Source organism: Macaca nemestrina, chromosome 3 (genome assembly GCF_043159975.1).
Source record: "Macaca nemestrina isolate mMacNem1 chromosome 3, mMacNem.hap1, whole genome shotgun sequence".
Taxonomy (NCBI): Eukaryota; Metazoa; Chordata; class Mammalia; order Primates; family Cercopithecidae; genus Macaca; species Macaca nemestrina.
Window position 1 is genome coordinate 117,324,992 of NC_092127.1, and position 21,508 is coordinate 117,346,499.

Genomic DNA, 21,508 nt, shown 5'->3' on the forward strand with positions numbered 1-21,508 from the left:
TAGATGCGGGTGGACACAGGCAACTCGAAATGTGGTGGGGGTGGGCAGCAAGGGGCTCTGCTACCCCAGCCTCTGGGATTGGGAGGGGAAGGAAGCACAAAATCATTGTTTTTCATTGAAAAATATCTGCTCCTGGAGTCAGTCTCTTTGAGGCAGTCTTGACAATTTATTTTTGGAAGACGCAAGAAAGGTCATTATCTTTAGTTACTAGTTTTAGTAATTATTAATGACACCTCCATTCTCCAAAGAGTTCTGCTTTGGACAAAAAATTGTCACAATACCATTAGAAAATAACTGACCACACCCACCCACTCGCATTCCCACTCCCATCACCAAGAGCTTGTTGCACGTGTGTTTTGTGTCCACCTCTGTCCTGAACCAAGAATCTTCGAAGCTGGTCAGGCGCAGTGGCTCATACCTGTAATACCAGCACTTTGGGAGGCCAAGGCAAGTGGATCACTTTAGGTCAGGAGTTCAAGACCAGCCTAGCCAACATGGTGAAACTCTGTCTCTACTAAAAATTCAAAAATTATTTGGGCATGGTGGTATGTGCCTATAATCCCAGCTACTCGGGAGGCTGAAGCAAGAGAATTGCTTGAACCCAGAGGCAGAGGATACAGTGAGCCAAGATTGCACCACTGCACTCTAGCCTGGTCGACAGAGCTAGACTCTGTCTCAAAAAAACTAACAAACAAAAAAAAAAAAAAGAAGAAGAAGAATCTTCGGAGTCAATAGGTGACTCTGTGAAGGCTGCAGAAGCTCCCCCAGGGAGCCCTTGGGGGGTGGAGCCCACTGGCTCACAGCAGCAGCTCACTCATTAATATGCCCTTCATGGACTTTTCTCTTCCCAAATCACTTCCTCTACTCCCTCACTTCTGCTTACTGGGATCACTTCCTGAGCCCGGAATCTTCAAAGTCAATGATATCCAAGACTGCAGGGTCAGGAGCTGGCTTCATCCCTATTTATGCAGGAGAGCGGGACACTCAGAGGGCCAGGGAGGGGCACCCCTTTCCCATTAATTCACTGCAGCCTGCCTCCCTCCCTACCCTAGCGGAGTGCTTGGCTTGTCCACTTGTTTAGCTTTCAGTCCATCCTCATGTCCCAGGTTCTATTCCAAATTCCTCTGGGACTCCCAGATGTCTCAGACCACTGGTCAGCTGGCGCCTTGACCCTCTCATCTTCTTTCAGCCTGTTTTCCCTAGGGCTGGACCCAGCTTTCTGATCCTTCCTTGACTTACAATGCTAAATATGAAGCACTCACATTTTTGCCAGAAGCCCTCTCCGTGCCCCGCACCCTTGGCTCAGACCTGAGTCCTACACTACATCAGAATTGAGTTCATTTCACCCCTTGGCCTTGAATCTGGGCTGCTGGAAAGGTCTGCTTTCTGCTGCTGCCTCAGTTGCTTTCCTCTTATTTCCATTTCACGCAAGTCCTGGTATTCCCGGTGTGCTCTTCGACAAAGACAGAGTCCGGTGGTAACAAGATTTGGCACAGAGGGTGCTGAAATAAATGAGAAAAACTGAAGGAACAGAAATGATGAGTTCCATGAGATTCATTCTTTCATAAAAGTATGACTGAAATATCGAGCAACACAGTTCCAGAATGACAGGAGGTACTTAATGTTTATGGACTTGCATAGACCAGGAGCAGGCCCAGAAGTCCCAGGGCTTCTGACAACCAGATGGGTGAGAGTAGGGAGGCACCATCCTAATTCATCTCCCATGCAACTGAAAGTGTGGATTCCCCTTGTGGCTCAGGAATGATGGCGTTTGGCCAGGAAAAGTGCATTGCATGTAGTATATCAGCTATATGGCCCTGGAAATAGCAATAGCGTTGGGATGTTTTTTACTCAGGCCTCGAGTTTCCATGAAGCAGGTAATTCTGTCCTCTTTCTGCCCGCTATTCATTCATCCCCCTGCCTACTCCTAACCTGGCTGCTCACAGGAAGGACACATTCAGCTCTGCTCTAAGTTTTATGGGGCCAGGCACCTGGAAGCAATTCTGTGATAACTCCCTGTTGCTGGGGCTTTGGTGAGGAGTCCAATACTGGGCTGCAGCATTAGAAAGCCTAAGCCTTAAGCCATGTTCTCCTTATTGGCTACGTTGTAATAAAGGATATTTTGATCTCATTTTTCAGATACTCATGTCTATCTCTCAATTAGTTCTCAACTCCAGTGGGAACAGGGAGGTTAATTGTTGGACTTCCTCAAAACTCACCACGTCATTCCAACTTCATAGCGTTGGTAAAAGGATTCAATGAGTCTTTAGAACAGGGCTTAGCACTTAGTGAAAGTTCAAAAGAGTTAGCTATTTTTTTATTATTAGTAATAATAACAGTAACTCAGCCCCTCGTTATACCTACACGTTGAGAAAAAATGAACAATATAAAGTATGTACTTCAAGCATTGGCAAATAACATTTGGGACAAGGGAAGGAGAAAGCATACAGCAAAATGATAATTGGGAAAAAAAGTGGGCCCTACGGATCAGTCACTCCAAGACCTAAGGAGAGGCACAGACTGCCTGCCTGAAGGAAGGCTCAGGACCTTGCCTCTAGCTGGAGCCCTGGGCTGCTGTGGGCAGTTGGTCAGCTCCTTCCGGTAGCAAATCCTGAAAAGGATCATTCTACCATTGTGGGCAGGAGTGCCACACCCATTGTCACCTCAAAGGCCAGGAGTGGGGAAGAAGGTAGTGTCTTTTTCTCTTTTTCCATTTCTTGCTCATGGAGGGAAAATGGAGAAAAGGAGAAAGCAGCCCAGAGCCTCCAAACCATGTTAAGTCCAGGTCTTGCTGAGGCCGAGAGAAGGGCCATGAATGCAGATTTCTTCATTTGTTTGTTCAAAGTCCTGTTGATGGGAAAGTTCATCTGTTCTCATTATTTATAATTAAAATATTGATGGAGTGGCTACTATGCGTCTACCTCAGCTCACTATTTAATTTGGGTGTTAACTTTCCCAGGGAATATCTCTAAGAAAGATGCCAATAACTCATTAGCAGCTTATAAAGGACCCTTTTATTTTTCTTCCAAGCTATTTTAAAATGCAACAGTTGGGAGATTTATCAAGCATTTGTTATTATAAGTAATTACTGGGTGTTTCTTATAACTTGCCTGAGGGTGGCAGCATTTACAGGGGTCTCCCTAATTTTCCAGTGACTCCCCAAATGCACACTATGACTTTCATTTTTATTTTGAAGGAACTCAAAGAAATTTAATAATCCTAACAGGGCGTGCACATTGTAGAGAGATAGATATGGAAATGGAAATGTTCCATTTTACATTATTCATAGAGACAGCTAAAGAGCCTTGCTGGCAGCAAACACATTGTCTGGAGTGTCTCTAGCAAGTCTGCACTAGGGGTAGTGGGTGAAGGGGAAGACTTGGTGCCCCGGCCTTTCTAGTGTTCTATTCTCAGGGCATTCCAGCTTCACCTGGTCCCCAGTGATTCAAGATGAAGCAGTATTAAAGGAGAGCCACTTCTTCAATCCCTTCAGTCTCTCTGACCATCTGACTCTTTCTTCTCCTCTGAGCAGATGGTTGGGATTGGGGGGGGCTATGATGTTTGGCTCCAATAGTCAAGGGACCTGAGTCTAGGATTGGGTTTGGGGACTAGAGCTCTAGGTGCATGATTGGGTGGGATTGCATGAGAGAGACTCTAAGAAGCCTGGTAGTACTTAGTACTGAACCCCTAGGCACCTCAACACTCCTTCATTTATGGAGATTCCTACCACTCCCCCAAACCTGACTTATTTAACAGGATAACTCTTATTGCTATGCAGGGAATAATTATGGAGAAGGAAGCAAGAATGGAAGCAAAGAGAACTGTTAGAAGGCTACAGACATAATCCAGGGAAGAGAAAGTGACTTGGACCAGAGCAGGTTCTCCACCACTATTAATAGTTTATGTTGGCTAATTCCTTGTTTGCGGGGTGCTGTCCTGTGCATTGCACAATGTTTGGCAGCATCCTTGACCTCTATCCGCTAGATGCCAGTAGAACCTCTACCAGATGCCAGTAGAACCCTCTCCATGTGACAATCCAAAATGCCTCCAGATATTGCCAAATGTCCACTGAGATGCAAAATTGTCAAATGGGATTGAGAACAAGTGGACTAGGGTGATAGCAGTTAAGATGTAAGAAGTGATCAGATTCAGGATTTGTTGAGTTTATGCATGAGGGATGTGAGAGGAATCAAGGATGACTTCAAAGTTTTTGGCCCGAGTGAGGGAAAGGATTGAGTTTTCACTGACTGAGATGGGGAAGACCATTGGTGGAACAAGGTTGAGGGCAGGGCAGCCTGGAGTTCATATGAGAGTTCTGGACTGGAGTTCGGTATATGTATCACATTGCTTATGTAATTTCAGAAAAGGCCGGAAGGAGCTAATGGCTAAGTTCATGGAGATATAAATGGTATTTTAATGACAATAGGGAAAGGAAGCATTGCCAAGACTTCTGAGGACCTTGGGGCCACAGATATATTCTAGGTAGTCATGTCTTCTCAGGTTTGAGACTTAGGGTTAGGTATGTCTTATCTCAATGAGGGTCAGTGGTTACCCTGCACTTTAGATTCTTCCTATTAGAGAGGTCAACAGGATGTCTCTGGACCTTTAGAATCAAAGCAATGGGCTGGAGCCAAGTCTCTGATGTCCACAGCCTTGGGTCTGTATGGAATTATTTATGATTTCATATTTGCTTTAATTATTCAATGTTTGATTTCACCCCATGGAAGAGGAAGGCATAGTTTGGAGAATAAACTAACACTTAAATGACTTGCATACCTGATTTATCAAACTGAAAAAAACAAAAAAAAAAAACCCATTTTCTTCATTTGCAAAAAGTCCATTGTGCTTTACCTATCATTCTTTGGATAGAGCAGGAGCTGAAAAGTATTTTGCTAAAGCACAGCTATATATAGAAACTTCTCATCTGTCTGAAGATATAAACAACTGCAGGAAGTTTGGAATATGTTGTTAAGACTGTTCTCTTGGTTTCCTCCTCACAGATCCTCTTGCTATTCTGCAGGGAATGTGTTTCTGTCTATTTGGTGTGTGGTTTCCGCTGCTCCTCTCTTCCTAAAATTTCAGCGGAGGCTCTTCTTACTTCACTATTGTTGAAGATACTGACTAAAAGAAAATGGCGCACTGCTTTCCAATTGAATGAGCAGATTTTTTCAATGTCTGGGAAAACAATAAAATCTATCTCTTCTGCTCTCTTCTCCTCTTCTCTTCTCTTCTCTTTTCTTCTCTCTTCTCTTCTCTTCCCTCCCCTCCCTCCCTTCTCCCTTCTCCCTTCTCCTTTCTCCTTTCTCTCTTCTTCTTCTTCTTCTTCTTCTTCTTCTTCTTCCTCTTCTTCCTCTTCTTCCTCTTCCTCTTCCTCTTCCTCTTCCTCTTCCTCTTCTTCTTCTTCTTCTTCTTCTTCCTCTTCTTCTTTCTTCTTCTTCTTCTTCCTCTTCTTCTTCTTCCTCCTCCTCCTCCTTCTCCCTTCTCCTCTCTCTCTCTCCTTTTCTCTTTCTCTCTGACAGGGTCTGTCACCCAGGCTGGAGTGCAGTGGTGTGATCACAGCTCACTGCTGCCTTGAACTCCTAGACTCAAGTGATTCTCCTGCCTTAGCCTCCCAAAGTGCTGGGTTTACAGGTGTGAGCACCATGCCCAGCCAAAAATCTCACTATTTCACAATGTAGCTTGCAGGAGAGAGGGATCAGGAGGTAGCGAGAGAGGCCCTGACTTAATTAATAAAAATTCTGCACTAAAGAATTTTGTTTTTACTTTATTTCTTTTGAGTAAATACAACAAAAACTAAGCTAATAAAAATTATTTAAGCAGAAGTTCTGCTGGAATACACTTTAATAAGTGTAAAAAATATATAATATGTGCACATTAAGTGCTTTTTAAAGATTGCCTAAAAACAGAATTCCCTTTAGAGTTCCTATATAATTAACTAAATTGGTACATTAAAAAAAATTGCAATTTCACAAAGTCTGTGTTAGTGGATTAAGATCAATGAGGTTTTATGCCTGATGCTCCCTTGCTGTTACAGGGCTTGCTAATTTGCCTAACAGATATGGTCTCTGCTGCAGGGTGATGGTATTTCAAACATAGGTTAAAATTAAGAGTAATAGGAGTAATTAATCATAAAGGTTTTTTTTTTTTTCTTTTTTGCTTACCTTTTTTTCAAGTTTGTGCCGTAGGTCCATGAAATCATAAGTTTATTTTACCTTCTTAAATTTAGATAAGCCAGCTATTTCTCTGTTTGTTTTTCTTTTCAAAAATCTTATCCTCTCAAAGAAATAAAGAGAATTGCCTATATTATATTCAGGGTCTAAGATCTGGGGTCTTCATTTTCTCACCACATGCTTAACAAAACGACCACCAAGCACCTCCCTATTACCCCAAAACAAAACTTTTATGGGCATTTAGGAAGTTTCTAGGGTCTGCCCAATAGAACCTGCTGCAATGATGTAAATGTTCTACATCTGCTTTGTCTAACACAGTAGCCCTTGCCACTTGTGGCTATTGAGCATTTGAAATACGACTGATGATAAATGGAATTTTTATTTCAATTAATTTTAATATTAATAGCCACATGTGGCTAGTGGCCACCAAATTGGATAGCTATACTAGCTACACTGTTTCAAGACAGTGTACTAAGGAAGTACAATTCTTATATATAAGCTTAAGACTGTCCCTTCCCCCTTCCTCTCCCCTTCATCTCTCCCTTCCTCTGTCTATCCTCCCTTAAACCTGCACTAAGTATCTACCACCTGCAGGCACTGAGCTTGGCACTGGGGAGCAGAGACTAAATACAGCCTCTTTAGGAATCAGCAAAGAAAAACCAAAACCAACTCTAGGAACCAGCAAAAGTTGGGACGACAATGACAGGTTGTAGGAAGAACAGGTATGCAGTCAGTGCCCAATGAAAAAATATATTCATATCTCGGGTATCTATTTTTGCCCGATCTCATTTTTCTTGTATGCTAAAACTCACCAAAATATTCATCAAAAGTAGCCCAGTAAGGTTTATCAAAAAAATTTAACGAAAGATTGATGACTCTGAGATCCCAAAAATGTGGAGTGAGAGAAGCCATGAAGAAACAGAGAAATGGGAACAAGAGGAACTGGGGGTTAGTCCGGGATAAGTGGATGAGGAGGCTCCAGCTAGGGGCATTACATGGTGGCCTTAAATGGGTTAGGATGGTGAAGGCCTAGGAAGAGCTGTTACAGGAAGGATTCAGGGCATGAGGATGGGAGAACCTAGAGAAGGTCATAAGTACTTAGGTTCCAGTTTGTCTTGGCTAAGAATTATGCCTGGAAACCTAGGCAGGAAGGATCTCAGCTTTTTTATTTACATAGTTGCCAACAGTGGGTTCTGGGTTGGACCTAGAATAAAGGGGAAATAAGAGATTAAGAGGCTAATGACCCGTTGACCAGCCAGGCTGATGGAAGCCCAGGGCATGTTCATGACTGTCCCTGGAACATACTGGGATCTCCAACTGCAATTAATGCTATACATACTGTCTGTCCCAGTCTTGCAGTGCTGTCCTTGATCCTACACTCCAATGGATGTCTGAGTGTGATGTTACTAATGAATCATCTCCGAAAGGGCAGATGAACTGTTCTTCCTTGGGCACATATTAGGAATGAGACAATAAAAAGGAACAATCTGAATTACAGTGACTAAGTTAAAGAAGGCACTTTCCAGAACTTGAGCAGTGGCAGTGAAAGAAGTGGGGGTGTCTAAGACAACAGATGTCCTGTTGGAGGGTTGTTGGGCACTTAGGGTTCTAGCTGTCATTCACTTATTCTGTTATTGCATTCATTTATTCGTTCAACCCATATCTGTTCAAAATCTTTAATATTCATTCCAGAGACTGTGCTAAGTACTGTGGACACAGTAGGGAAAAAGACTTATGATGCAGTGGGGCAGAAGGATGTTAAATGATTATAAAAAGTATAATAATTGATTTATGTTTCTGATATATGCTGTGAAGAAGAGTTACAAAGTGCATTATATAGGAAACTGACCTAAGCTAGAAATCATGGTGGCATTTTCTGAAGATGTGATGCATTAGCTGAAGAGTTATGCAGGACAGGGTGGGAAAGAAGAGCATTTTCAGCAGTGGGAGCAATGCACCGTACTCTTCCTTCCTGGTACCTTTTGTACCTGGCATTATGTCGCCATTTATTTAATTACTTGTTGATTCTCTCTCTCCCCATCCAGACTACCCACTCCAAGAGGTCAGGGGGTGTATTGGACTCGGTTACTGCAACATGTTCAGTGTCTATCCTAGTAGTGCCTGGAACATGTGAGGTCTCAGTTAGAACCTATTGAATGTACATGTGTGGAAGCTCAGAAGGAATTTGGAGCATTTGAGAGTCTAAAAGGAGGTCATTGTTTGTGAGCACAGAGTAGGGAGTTGAGAGGTTCAAAATAGGATGGAAAAGTTACCCTGGGCCTTGTGAGCCACATGAAGGATTTGGGGCTCTATTTCAAGAGCCATGGGAACTGACCAAAAGGTGTTAAATAAAAAGTGATGAGATCAGATTTGTAGTTTAAAGATAACATTCTGACTGCTATATGAAGAGTAGGTTGGAAGGGAGCAGGAGTAGGCACAGGAAGGTCATTTGGGTTGCTTATGCAGTGGTCCAGCAAAAACATGATGGCATCTTTGACTAGGAAGATGAAAAGAGATGGATGGACTCAAGAGGTTAGCTAAAAAGATAACTGCAGACCGGGCACGGTGGCTTATGCCTGTAATCCCAGCACTTTGGGAGGCTGAGGCAGGTGGATCACCTGAGATCAGGAGTTTGAGACCTGCCTGACCAACATGGTGAAACCCTGTCTCTACTAAGAACACAAAAATTAGCCAGGCGTGGTGGCACACACCTGTAGTCCCAGCAACTCCAGGGGCTGAGGCAGGACAATTGCTTGAATCCGGGAGGGAGAGGTTGCAGTGAGCCGAGATCGTGCCACTACACTCCAGCCTGGGTGACAGACTGAAACCCTGCATCAAAGAAAAAAAAAAGACAATTGCAAAATGGTCAAAGAATCTGAGTAAACATTTCTTCAAAGAAACTATGCAAATGGCTAATGAGCACGAGGAAAGATGCTCAACATCATTAACCATCAGGGAAATACAATTCAAAACCACAATGAGCTATCACTTCATAACCACTGGATGGGTAGAACCGAAAGGACAGATTATGACAAGTGTTGGTGAGGACAGGGAGAAATTAGAACCCTCAAACACTGCTGGTGAGAGTGTATAATGATGCAGCCACTTTGGAAAGCCATCTGGCAGTGCCTCAAAATGTTCAACATTGAGTTACCATATGACTCAGCAATTCTGCTCCTAGGTATACACTCCAGAGAAATGAAAACAGATGTCTAAGCAAGCAGTTGTACACAAACAGATGTCTACACAAGCGGTTGTACAGAAATGTTCATAGCTACATTATTCATAATAGCCAAAAATGGTAACAATCTGAATGTCCATCAACTGAAAAGTGGATAGATAAAATATGGTATAATTATACAGTGAGATATTATACAGAAATGAAAAGGAATAAAGTATTGATATATGCTACAACATGGCTTGACCTTGAAAATATATGAAGTGGAAGAAGCCAGGCACAAAAGACCATATATTGTATGATTCCACATATATGAAATGTCCAGAATAGGCAAATCTATAGAGTCAGAAAGTAGATTAATAAAAAGGCAGAATAGAAGGAGAAAATGACAGAGGTGAGAAGGACACAGCGAGGGGGGATGAAAAACCATAAAAGGGAAAATTTAACTAATAAATCTGAATATTTTTCAAGCTTGTCTTCAGGAACCTGGTAAAGTGGTTTCCTACATGGAGCCTCTAGTTTGGGCAGAGAAAATTGAAGTTTTGAGCAAATCCCCTTAAGAGCTATACATTGCTTATTTAAACCACTGTCCAGTGGAGGAAACAATTTTGAGCCTTCCTAGAAGCACTTACATTTAAAGACCCTCCTATCTGCTGTGTCATTAGGGGACCAGCATGGCAGCCATTAGATTAATTTAATAGACTTTTATATAGCATTTATCAGCATCTGTATGGCAGCGATATCATACAGAAATGCCAGCAGGGGATGTACAAAGCCTGTAACTAGTGAGAGTGAGATCAGTGGGAAGCATGAGGGAGCTGAAGGCCCCTGATTCATGTTAAATAATAATAGCTTCCTCCAGGTCACAACGCCACCACAGATGAGAGGATCTTTAAAGTTTAACTGCCCTCACTGGAAAAGCTGGCAGTTTTATCCCCAGGGCAAGCCATCAGAGAGGGGACAAAGCAGTGTTAGGCAGGCTTATGGATTAAAAAGAAATGTCTTTCTATGAGTGGCATGTGTAATATGTGGATTTTGGTTAATCCCTTTTCTGTCCTGAGGCCTGGAGATGCTCTGTGATGTTTATGTGACCCGAGGAAGGGATGGGGAAGCAATAGGGGCTCCTGAAGTGGAGCAGTAGGATCTGAGATTGCCAGGATTTCAATTTAAAAGGAGACCAGGCTCCAGAGGCCAGAGACGTCTGTGAAAGGCGAGGAAAGGCAGTAAGGAGTCAGTGAAAAGCGAGTGAGGCTGAGTTACCATGGGATGGCCAGCAACAGGAGTTAGAGGTGGAAGGTGTGAAGTTTTCTGAATGGAAGCTGGTTGGATAGGGGCCTTTGGAGCTTCAGGAATTACCTGGCAAAAGTTGAGACTTGGAAATAGCTCAAGCCTGGAGAGCAAAACAGAAGGGACCTGTTACCTTGGCAGCCATAGAATCATTGGTTCTTGAGGAGATCTCAGAGGTCATCTGGTTAAATCCTAGGTCCACAGAGTTGATACATCCCTGAGTTATTAGGGGCAGGAATCCCCTAGTCCAAGTCTCAACTCTGGCAAACACAAAGGTGAATGGGATCTCCTGGGAAGCAGATTTTCTGGCCTCAGCAATTCTGTAGTGAGAGACAAGTGAAGCACCATTGTGGTCCAGTACTAACTCCCTACTCACTGTTCAGAAAGAATCTAGGGCTCAGTGTCCCTAAGAGCCTACACTCCATTCATGTCTGAGATGTCAGAAACACAGCACTCAAAGGGAAATGAAAATTCGAGACATGCTGGAAGGAAAAGAAATTTCTCAAATAAGACCCAGTGCCTAAGGCTACCACCACCACTGCACATTTCCAACAAGGCCTCGCTCAGAGTGGAGATGCTTCCTCCCTAGACATGGTGAATGAGCTGTGTCACCATTATACCCTGCATGGAAGCATATCTCAGCTGAGCTTAAATTCCAGCTCTGGGCCTTTAGTGCAGATCCTGGGAAGACTAACTCTGCAATTTTTTTTTCCTCTCAGATACCCCCCAAGTCTCTGCTATCGTCTTTGCCAACATGACACACTAATTCTAGGAACCTAATTTTTTTCCAGGAATCCCTGAGAGTGCTTTTGTTTTCCAAATTTTGTGGGTAGGAAGCCAGTGCTATAATAACTATATGTCATATTACATCTTTGGATTCTCTAAAACGAGAGCATTTATGTGAGACTTCAAGGCTTGAAGAAACTGTATCCATCCCAATGAGAGGAAGGTGGGATCGCTGCAGAGAGAACCTGAATCCTCTCCCTGCCCCTCACCCGTGTTTTTGTTTTTTGAATCAAGAACTCTCTAATTTCGACTTAAGAATTTTGGACTTGGAAAACTTCATTTGTTTTAGGCAACTTCATTTGTTTTAAAAATTTGTTTCCTTTCGACTTTCATTTACAAGAGGATTTAGTCTTTGGACTTAAATTTTTCCTCAAGAATTTAATAATAAAGAATCATTTTTATTATTGGAATATGTTCATGTTGTCAGTAAATCTAATTTCAGAACCTCTGATGAGCCGTATTGGATGACATATTTTGGTATGGAAAACACAAGAGAGAGTGAATTTTCAGCCTTAGATTAATGGTCTATTTGGGATTTTGATTCACATGCAGGTTAGATCTACTTGTGAACCTTGTGGTGGGTAAATCTGCACTTTCACCTGTAGACCCAGGAGGGTCCCTAAAGGAGCAGTGGTAGGTGGTTACTGGGGCACCACCTCGTGGAAGTGGAAACAACACTGACTCGAGGATACTGTTTTCCTCGAATAGCAGACCTAACTCCTCTCTGCCCCATGTGAGTGGTGAGTTTGGCAACAGGCTCTTCTCTCTTGGGCTCCACCTGCCTGCTGAGAAGGTACACTCTACTATGCATGCACAGCCACAGGAAAGCGTGGCAAAGCAAGTCCTGTCCATGTAAAGGACCCATCACTACCCATCACTACCCATGGCTGGTGCATTGGTTGAGAGTGCCCCATCACTACCCATGGCTGGTGCATTGGTTGAATTCAAGGAAGTAGAGTCCATTAGCTGACCCACTTGGTCAGACACTGGGGCCACATCCTCCAGCATAGCTTTGGATCAGGGATCCCCATCTGTCTGACTCATGTGTCTATCTTTTGTTTTCTTTTCTATAGAAAAATATAAGTGTGTACTTGGCTTGAATGACCCTTTTGGGTTTGGCTATTACTCACAGATGAAGGAGACATTTCCAAGGTTGCAGGCAGTGTCATTCTAAGCACAGTCCTTGCAGCAGTAGAGACAATCCCAATGATTACAGGAAATCCTCAACTCTCATCCAGAACCTGTAAGCTCAGGACATGCATCATAGGAAGGCTGTGAATTGCTGAAGTACTTCCGTGGTCGACTTTTGCTCCCTGCCTACGTGGGCAAGAAGCTGTAGACTCTGGGATAATTTGGATGATCCCAGCATGGGGTATACGCCACTCTGCCTCATGACACTTACTAAGGCTAGAGAGAGACCACACCCATCCCTTCTGTTCTCCATTGCATTCCCTTCCCCAAACTTTCCATCCAGAAATTCTTCTTTGGTTGACCCGGCCACGTTGTATATTCTTATTTCCGCCCCCCCATGATGCATTTTCTTTCAATATCCTTAGATTCCTAATAAATTGACTAATTAAACATAGACAACATCTGGATTAATTTTCTGCATAAAAATACAAATTCTAGGGTTCCTATGACATCTTTTACAAGGTGTGGTCTAGTCTTTTTATACTCTATGTTGACAGTTTTCATTTCAACGAAAATTTAGGTGACTGCTTACTCCATACATCTCAGTGTCTCTGGCATTGTGTTAGGTGTGAGAGATAATGAAATAAAAGTCACAAGCCCAGTTGTCAATGATTTCACTCTCTTGAGGGCAAAGAGTAAGTAAAAAAGGATTAGAGAACAGTACAATACGTGAAAGAATGGAGGTGTAAATGGGTTGTGATTTGTGTATAGAGGCTGAGGGAGAGGGCATCAAGCTTAGGGAAGACATAGTGCACCCTACGTGGTCCAACGGGTTGAATTACATGCAAATGATCAAGTTTCACTGCATATTCGATTTTCACATTTCACGTATGTCATGATTTTATACTTACTGCAGTATTCAGAACCCAATATCTTGCTATTGGATTTGCTGAGAACATAACAAAAGCCTACAGGAAAGAGATGTTTTTGAAGCAGCTCCCCTGGTGTCCTTTGGTTTTCTTTCCACAGACACACAGTGGCCAGTGACTGCAGGTGTGAGGAACCTCATCTGCTGCAAAGACTAGAGAAACTCCTTCCACTTTCCTCTAGGAGTGGTGGTGCAAATGGTTGTTATCAACATAGTGGGTAACACTGAAACCAGTGCTTCTCATGCTTTAACATGCAAACGAATGACTTGAGGATTTGTCAAAGGCAGGTTCTGATTCCAGTAAGTCTGAGATTCTGCACTTCTAACAAGCTTTCCAGAGATGCTGATGCTGCTGGTCCTTAGACCACACTTTGGGTAGCAATAGTCGAAGCATGTGTAAACTAATAGGATGTGTATATACAATTTTCCTGTTTCCTTGGATAACTGCCCTGTGGGGCTTTATGTTCTGATCATTGGGACTCCCTTCTGAATGCCAGAAGCCTTCCTGAAATAGCTTTTAGGTGCTCTCAGCCTTTATAGGGAATGACCAAGGATGACAAATTGAGCACCCCTTCCTTCTCTCAAGACTTACCATGTTCCCTGTGTCATTCATGGAGTGCCTACAGGAACTGTCCCTTTCTAAAGTATCGCTAATGTTATCTCCTATATAGATGAGGAAACTGAGGCACAGAGTGACAGTTTCTCACCAGGCTAGGATTTGAACCCAAGTAGTCCAGATCCAGAGCCCAATACTGTGCTTTTCTGCCTTTCAACTATAATGCTCTGACCACGGATGACTCATTCAAGGGTTGACCCCAGCTTCAAAGAAAACAAAAGGCCGAGCATGGTGGTTCATGCCTGTAATCCCAGCACTTTGGGAGGCCAAGGTGGGTGGATCACCTGAGGTCAGGAGTTTGAGATCAGCCTGGTCAACGTGGTGAAACCCCATTTCAACTAAAATACAAAAGTTAGCCAGGCATGATGGCAGGTGCCTGAAGTCCCAGCTACTCGGGAGGCTGAGGTGGGAAAATCACTTGATCACTGGGAGACGGAGGTTGCGGTGAGCCAAGATCACGCCATTGCACTCTAGCCTGGATGACAAAGCTAGACTCTGTCTCAAAAAAAAAAAAGAAAACAAAAATTATATTGAGCCCTGTGGAAGGGTGTTACCTTTCCTCTGAGACCTGAGTTCTTTTTCATTTCTTCTTCTTTTTTTACAATCTAGAACCAAACCAGTTAAAACAAAAAATTCTCACACACAAACTTGAAATCAATTTAATATTACATTTATTTTCTTCTATCCCCAAAGAACTCTTTAATCCTTCAAACTAAAAAGAAGGAATTGGAAAAAACAACTGTATTAGCCTGCCCTGGCTCCCATAACAAAACACCACAGACTGAATGGCTCAAACAATAGAAATGTATTTTCTCACTGTTCTGGAGGCTGAAATCTGAGATCAGGGTGCTGGGCATGGCTGGTTTCTGAAGAGGGCTCACTTTCTGGCGTATAGATGACCGCCTTCTGTGTCCTCACGTGGCAGAGAGAGAAAGAGAGCAAGAGAGAGAGAAAGCTCCGGTATCTCTCCTCCTAAGGACACTAATCCCATCATGAGGACCCCACCCTCATTACTTATTTAAACCTAGTCATCTCCAAAGGCCTCATTTCCAAATACCATTGCCTTGGGGGTTGGGGTTTCAATTTTAGAGAGACAAAATTCAGTCTATAGTAACAACCCAAGGACGGTCAGTCCTCTATATGCTCTGGGTCCAGAAAAGCTTATCTTCTTCAGAGCAGTCACTCTGTCTCAGAGCAGAACAGAAACAGTGTGCGGACTGGCACGTGTGACAAGGGACACCTCACAGAACCTAACTGGAAAGTCCCATGGGCTCTAAGATGTGAGTTGGGAGTTGGCTGGGCAGCATGTATCTGTGGTAGGGAAGAGAATATACTTTCTACTAGTTTTACAAGTGGAGAACAATTATTTGGAGTGGGCACCTGGAGGCATATCTTCCTCCCTCCCAGATTCCATCTTCTCAGCTTAGTCAAAATTAAAATAACCTAGCCTGAGGGAACAAGCATTCTGCAAGACAGCCTACACAAGAAATGAATGTTTTCTTAATCAATTTTGCTAAAAGGAAGAATTGAGATTGGCATAAAAAGCTGGATTTGGTGAGACAATTAGAAAATGAGGAATTGGAGTTTGCCTACATGTAATTTGCACAAAATTGGGGGTGGGCAGGGGATCCCTTCCATCATGTTTCCCTAGAAACTCAGAGTTTGGAAATAGTGCTCTACAGCTGTGATCTCACCTGGGCCAGTGGGTGTCTTCCCCAGGAATTTCTGGGCTTGGGATGAGAAAGCTGGGAGAGTGTTTCTAGTGGCTGAAGCCATAAGATGAAAAAGTTTGGGCTGTTGGCTGCCATGTCTGCAAGACTTCCGACAGATGGATTGAATGGAGAAGAAGGGTTTAGAGATGGAGGTTCAGAACGGTCTGAATTATGCCTTGCCCCTGCCTCCCACCACACCTATAAAAGTTATATGTTTAAGTCCTAACGCCCAGGACTTCAGAATGTGACTATATTTGGAGATAGTGTCTCCAAAGTGTTAATCGAAGTTAAACAAGGTCATCAGGGTGGACCCTCATGCAACTGACTGGTGTCATATAAGAAGAGGAGATTGGGACACACACACAGAGACCATATGAAGACATAGAGAAGATGGCCACTTACAAACGAAGGAGAGAGGCCTCAGGAGAAACCAGCGCTGCCAACACCTTTATATGGGACTTTGAGCCTTGCCTCCGGAACTGTGAGAAAATAAGTTTGTGTTATTTACTGGTCTGTGGTATTTTGCGATGGCAGCCCTAGCAAACTAGTATGAGCCTTGATCTAAGACCTTCTGAAGCCTAAGCACATTCCTGTTCTTGGAGTCCATGAGACAGCTCACTATCCCCATGATAGATTCCTGTTTCCTCCAAGCGATTTGATGATGCATCACTTCAATTACATGGCTGTCTTCTTCCAGTGTATCTTCATATCATATTCCCTTTTACATTTGTGTCTCTGTGTCCGGTTTCCTATTTATATGAGGACACCCATCATATTGCATAAGGACCTACCCTAATGACTTAATTTTGGCTTGATTACCTCTGTAAAGGCTTCCTGGCTCTTCCTTCTTTTCTTTTTTTTCTTTCTTTTCTTTTCTTTCTTTTTTTTTTTTTTTTTGAGACAGGGTCTCACTCTGTAGCCCAAGCTGGAGTGCAGAGGTGTGATCTCAGCTCACTGCAACCTCCACCACTGGGGCTCAAGTGATTTTTCATGCCTCAGCCTCCCGAGTAGCTGGGACTACAGGTGTGAACCACCACACCCAGCTAAGCTTTTGTATTTTAATAGAGATGGGGTTTCACCATGTTGCCCAGGGTGGTCTCGAACTCCTGAGCTCAGGCAATCCACCTGCCTCGACCTCCCAAAGTGCTGGGATTACAGGCATGAGTCACTGTGGCAGGCCCTAGCTCCTCCTTTCTTCCTTCCTTCCTTCCCTTCCCTCTCTCCTTCCCTCCCTTCTCTCCTTCCCTCCCTCCCTCTTTCCGTTCTCTGTTTCTCTCTTGCTGTCTCTCTCACACCCACGTGTGCATATGTGCGTGCACGATAGGATCTCATGTTGCCCAGGCTGGTCACGAACTCTTGGACTCAAGTGATCCTTCTGCCTTAGCCTCTTGGGTAGCTGGGACTACAGGCACACACTACTGCACCTGGCTGGTTTTTTTTTTTTTTTTTTTTTTTTTGGTAGAGATGGGATCTGGTTCTGTTGACCAGGTTGATCTTGAACTCTTGGCTTCAAGCTATCTTTCCACCTCTCCCGAAGTGCTGGGATCACAGGTGTGAGCCACTGCATCTGTGGTACTGGGGGTTAGGACTTCCACGTATCTTTTTTGGAGGTCACAATTCAACTCATAGCAGGGGACTCCTCCTTCCTGGACTGACTGGCTTCCTGGTATTTTGGAAAGATGGCAGTGAGACCCAAGAAAGAAAGGCCTTGATGATGTGGCACCCAGTTTGAAAGACCACAGGCTGTGCAGGATCTGAGCAGCCATATCAATAGATCACTGAGGCCCAACCTGTGATGCTTTTTCTGTGCACCACAACCCCAACCCCTAGATGTCCTGACACCCTGGAGATTTAGGACAGTGGCACAAACATGGCACATAGGGGGTGCTTACCTCACAAAGAAGTGAGGTTTACTGTTGAAAGTTCTGAGAGATAATTAAAAAGGTATGTTTCTTGTATACTCAAGCATGTGCAGCAAGATTTCTGCAACAGCACCTCTGACCAGTGCCCCCGCTACTACGCCTGTCATTAGTGTCTGTACCTCTTTTTTTGCTCCCACTTTCAACAAGCCAAATACTGATCATGCCAGCAGTTGCTTCCTAGCACATGTTTATCACTGGCTGCTTGATTTTTCTCCCCTCTTAAAGTTCTTTTTGTTCAATATGACCAGTATCGATATTAATAAATGTTATATTAAAGAAGCCTATTGCATTTGTGAAAGAAACAGATGGGTAACTCTCATAAATTACTTGCCTGGTCATTGTATCTTCTTTTTATTTCTCTCCTTCTTTCCCCCCTTTTTTTTTAAAATCTTTTATTTGATGTATACTGCAGACAGAAGCAAAGGGAAAAAATACATAGAAAAGAATATGATTTCATAATCATAGAAGGAATTGTGTTCAGAGATAGAGAACATGCAGTAATTTTCTATAGTGAAAAGCAATTTCCTTCAAACATAAGCCATAACTTTTTACCCTGTTCACAATAATTTTGCAGTTTCCACATTTCCCTGGGAAAATAACCCCCAATTTCCTGACCTTGCTTAAAAAGTTCAGTTTGGGAAACCAGCTCCTTTGTTCATCCCCAGTCATTGGTTTATGGGAGGAAGCTTCATTCTGCAACAAATAAACAGCTGGAGGTGCCTGAGGTCCTGATCTCAAACCCCTTACATGTCTAATTGGCTGTGTGACCTCAGAGAGGAAATAAACGAAGGGCTTCAGTTTTGCTTTACCTCATCAGAAAACACTAAGGTAAAAAAATCAAGTATGCATTGTTTTCTTCAGTTGTTCCTTTATCAAATATTGAGTGCCTACTATATTTGAGTTTATAGCTCAGCTGGGAAGACAACAAAAATGTGAAATCACAACCTAGATAAATGCTAAGAAAGGGAGGTTAGGAGTGCATACAACGGGAATTTGGGCTAGTTAGGTATTCAGGGAAGACTTCTCTAAGGAAGGACCCTTCATGCTGTCGTCTTAAAGACTGAAAGATGGGGTGCAGAGTGGCGTGTGATGGGCTGTAAGGTAGACAGGGCCAGCATGTGCCCACTCAGAGCCTTCCAGACCATGGTAAATGTTTGGTCTTTATTCCAAAGCAGTGACTGGGGAGCATGTTTTAAGTGTGTGTGTGGGAGGGCAGGGGTGTGATTGTTTATCCACATAGAGTCCCTGGTGACAGATGTCATGATAAAAAGTGAGTCTCAGCCAGGCACTGTGGCTCATGCCTCTAATCCCAACATGTTGGGAAGCTGAGGCAAGAGGATCTCTTGAGCCCAGGAGTTTCAGACCATCCTGGCAACATGATGAAACCCTGCCTCTGCAAATAATACAACAATTAGCTGGGAGTGGTGACATGTGTCTGTTGTTCCAGGTACTCAGGAGGCTGAGGTGGGAGGATTGCTTGAGCCCAGAATGTCAAGGCTGCAGTGAGCAGAGATCATACCACCGCACTCCAGCTTGGGCAACAGAGTGAGACCCGTCTAAAAAAAAAAAAAGAAAAAGAAGAAGAAGAAAGAAAAAAGTGAATCTGAATAGTTCTTTGAGAGTCTAATGTTAAAGACAGTTTTGGTTTATCAGATCCTTGGGTATGTTATTTGGTTCACAATCCATCCACAGAGAACCAGAGCTGAATTGTAATTAGTATATAGGCCATCTCTAGCCACACATTGTAAAGGATGATACAATATTTATTAAAAATATGGATAGACAACTAGATAGTTATGTACATTAGCTGGAAGGATGCATATCAAAATGTTGTCTCCTGATTAAGGGATTTGTTGGTGACTTTTGATTTTCTTTTTTGGTATATTTTATATTTTTCAAGTTTTCTGGAAGTAATTGTTTTAAGAACTCCCTAAAAATATAACTGAGTGTCAGAATTACCTTCAAGGCACCAGGCATGCATGCCCTTTTTATTTGGGAATTGAATAGTATGGGATCAGGTTACTGTAAGGCAGGGGCTTCAAAAGAATAAAAAACACAGGTGTGCTATAGACCAAATTATGTCTTCCCCAAATTCATGTGTTGATGCCCTAACCCCCAATGTGGCTATATTTGGAGTAAGGAAGTAATTACAGATAAATAAAGTCATAAAGGTGGAGCTGTGATGCGATAGGGTTAGTGTCTTTATAAGATACACCAGAGAGCTCGTTCTCTTTCTCCCCACCATGTGAGGATGCATGAGGAGGCACCATCCATGAACCTGAAAGCAGGCCCTCGGTAGAAACCCAATTAGCCAGCACCCTGATCTTGAACTTCCCAGCCTCTAGAACTGTGAGAAATAAATGTCTGATTTTTAAGCTGCAGAGTCTAAGGCCTTTTTAAAAAGCAGCCCAACAGACTAACAGAGATGGTTAAATTCCATGGCCACAGTTTTTTTCTGAAAAGACGCCACAGAGAAGAGAAATGTATGCTGCACGTTGTTCAATTTTATTACATTTCATGTTCCTTTTGTGATTAAAAAACAAAAACATGCTACCATCTAACGCCTACCAAAAAATCAACAGATCCTCATAAGAAGCATTTGAAGTATGGGAGCATGTCCAAATGTACATTTATGTGCATGTAATGCTTGGAGAGGCATAAATACTGGCCCCAAATAAAATTTGAGCCAAGTTTTATGCACAGAGACCGAAAGAGGATTTTTGCACTGTGCTGTGTGCTGAAGGGTCTACAGGCTTCTGAGAGTCAGAGAACTTCTTTGTTCTATGAGAAGGGCAACATTACAGGGGCTTCAGAGATGGCAAGAGGCTCTTCCCCAGGCAGAAACTTCCCTGTGGTGCTTTGTGGAGTGTATGGATAGAGGAGCATAGAGGTCAGAGGAAATAGTATATACAAACATCCTGGGGCCAGAAGCAGTGCGAGATATTTGAAAGATTCTAAATTGTCTGATATTGTTGGTGTATTTGTGGGGCATGGGAGCGGGGTGGGGTAGTGAGGAGGGGCGAGAGGATGGCCGGAGTAGAGGGAAGTGGAGCACAAAGGAGGTGAGGTTGGAGAGATTAACAGGGGTGGGATCATGCAGGGCCTGTATACTGCGCTTGGAAGTCCAGACTCTGCTGCATGGGCAATGGCATCGCAGGTTTGCTGGCAGGTGGCAGAATCAGAGTGGTAAACAGGTCTTCAGATCTTAGCCGTGATTCCTCCATTTCCATCCAACATAGTTCTCTTTATCTATTATGTAACTTCGCAGGGAGGTGTCTGGCCTCAGAAGCCTGGGGTCACTGCCAGACATGGAGATACACCTGGGTGAGTTTTCTAACCCTCCCCACTACCTTGTCCTCAGGCAGAGCCATAGAGGGACAGGCCATCTTCTCTTTCCTTTTTAATTCTGTCATTCTCCCACACACCCAGAATCCCTGCTGCTCACTTTCTGAAACCAAGCAGCTCCTCTCTGAGTGGCATGCACCAATTTGGGGTTTGCTGGGTAGGAAACTGTACAAACTCTGAGGTGGGCCTGAGGCAAGGTGAAGGGAGGTTGTGTAGAGCACAGCCTGGAGGAGGAGCTGGGATGCCTGTCTCCCTGGAGCCGGTGGAGGATGCTGAAGAATGGCATCTGAAGCTGCCCTGAGAATGTTTGGGGATCATGAGAGGTTTATGAGCTCCACACACCTCCAGCAAAGAGCAACACAGAAGATGGGCTTTTGTGTGTTGGACAACGAGGATGGTGGGAGGCCAGGAGGCTGTTCTGAAGGAGAGCGAT

The 21,508-nt window shown here is 43.5% G+C and overlaps 1 long non-coding RNA gene across 1 annotated transcript in view; it reads left to right on the plus strand.

Moving 5' to 3' along the window:
- LOC139362380 (uncharacterized) overlaps positions 1–20,701 on the plus strand; it is a 29,620-nt gene extending 8,919 nt beyond the window's left edge. Inside the window, exon 3 of the long non-coding RNA XR_011621187.1 lies at positions 19,178–20,701. This is a non-coding gene — a long non-coding RNA (uncharacterized lncRNA). The remainder of the gene's footprint in view (positions 1–19,177) is intronic.
- The last annotated feature ends 807 nt before the right edge of the window (positions 20,702–21,508 follow it).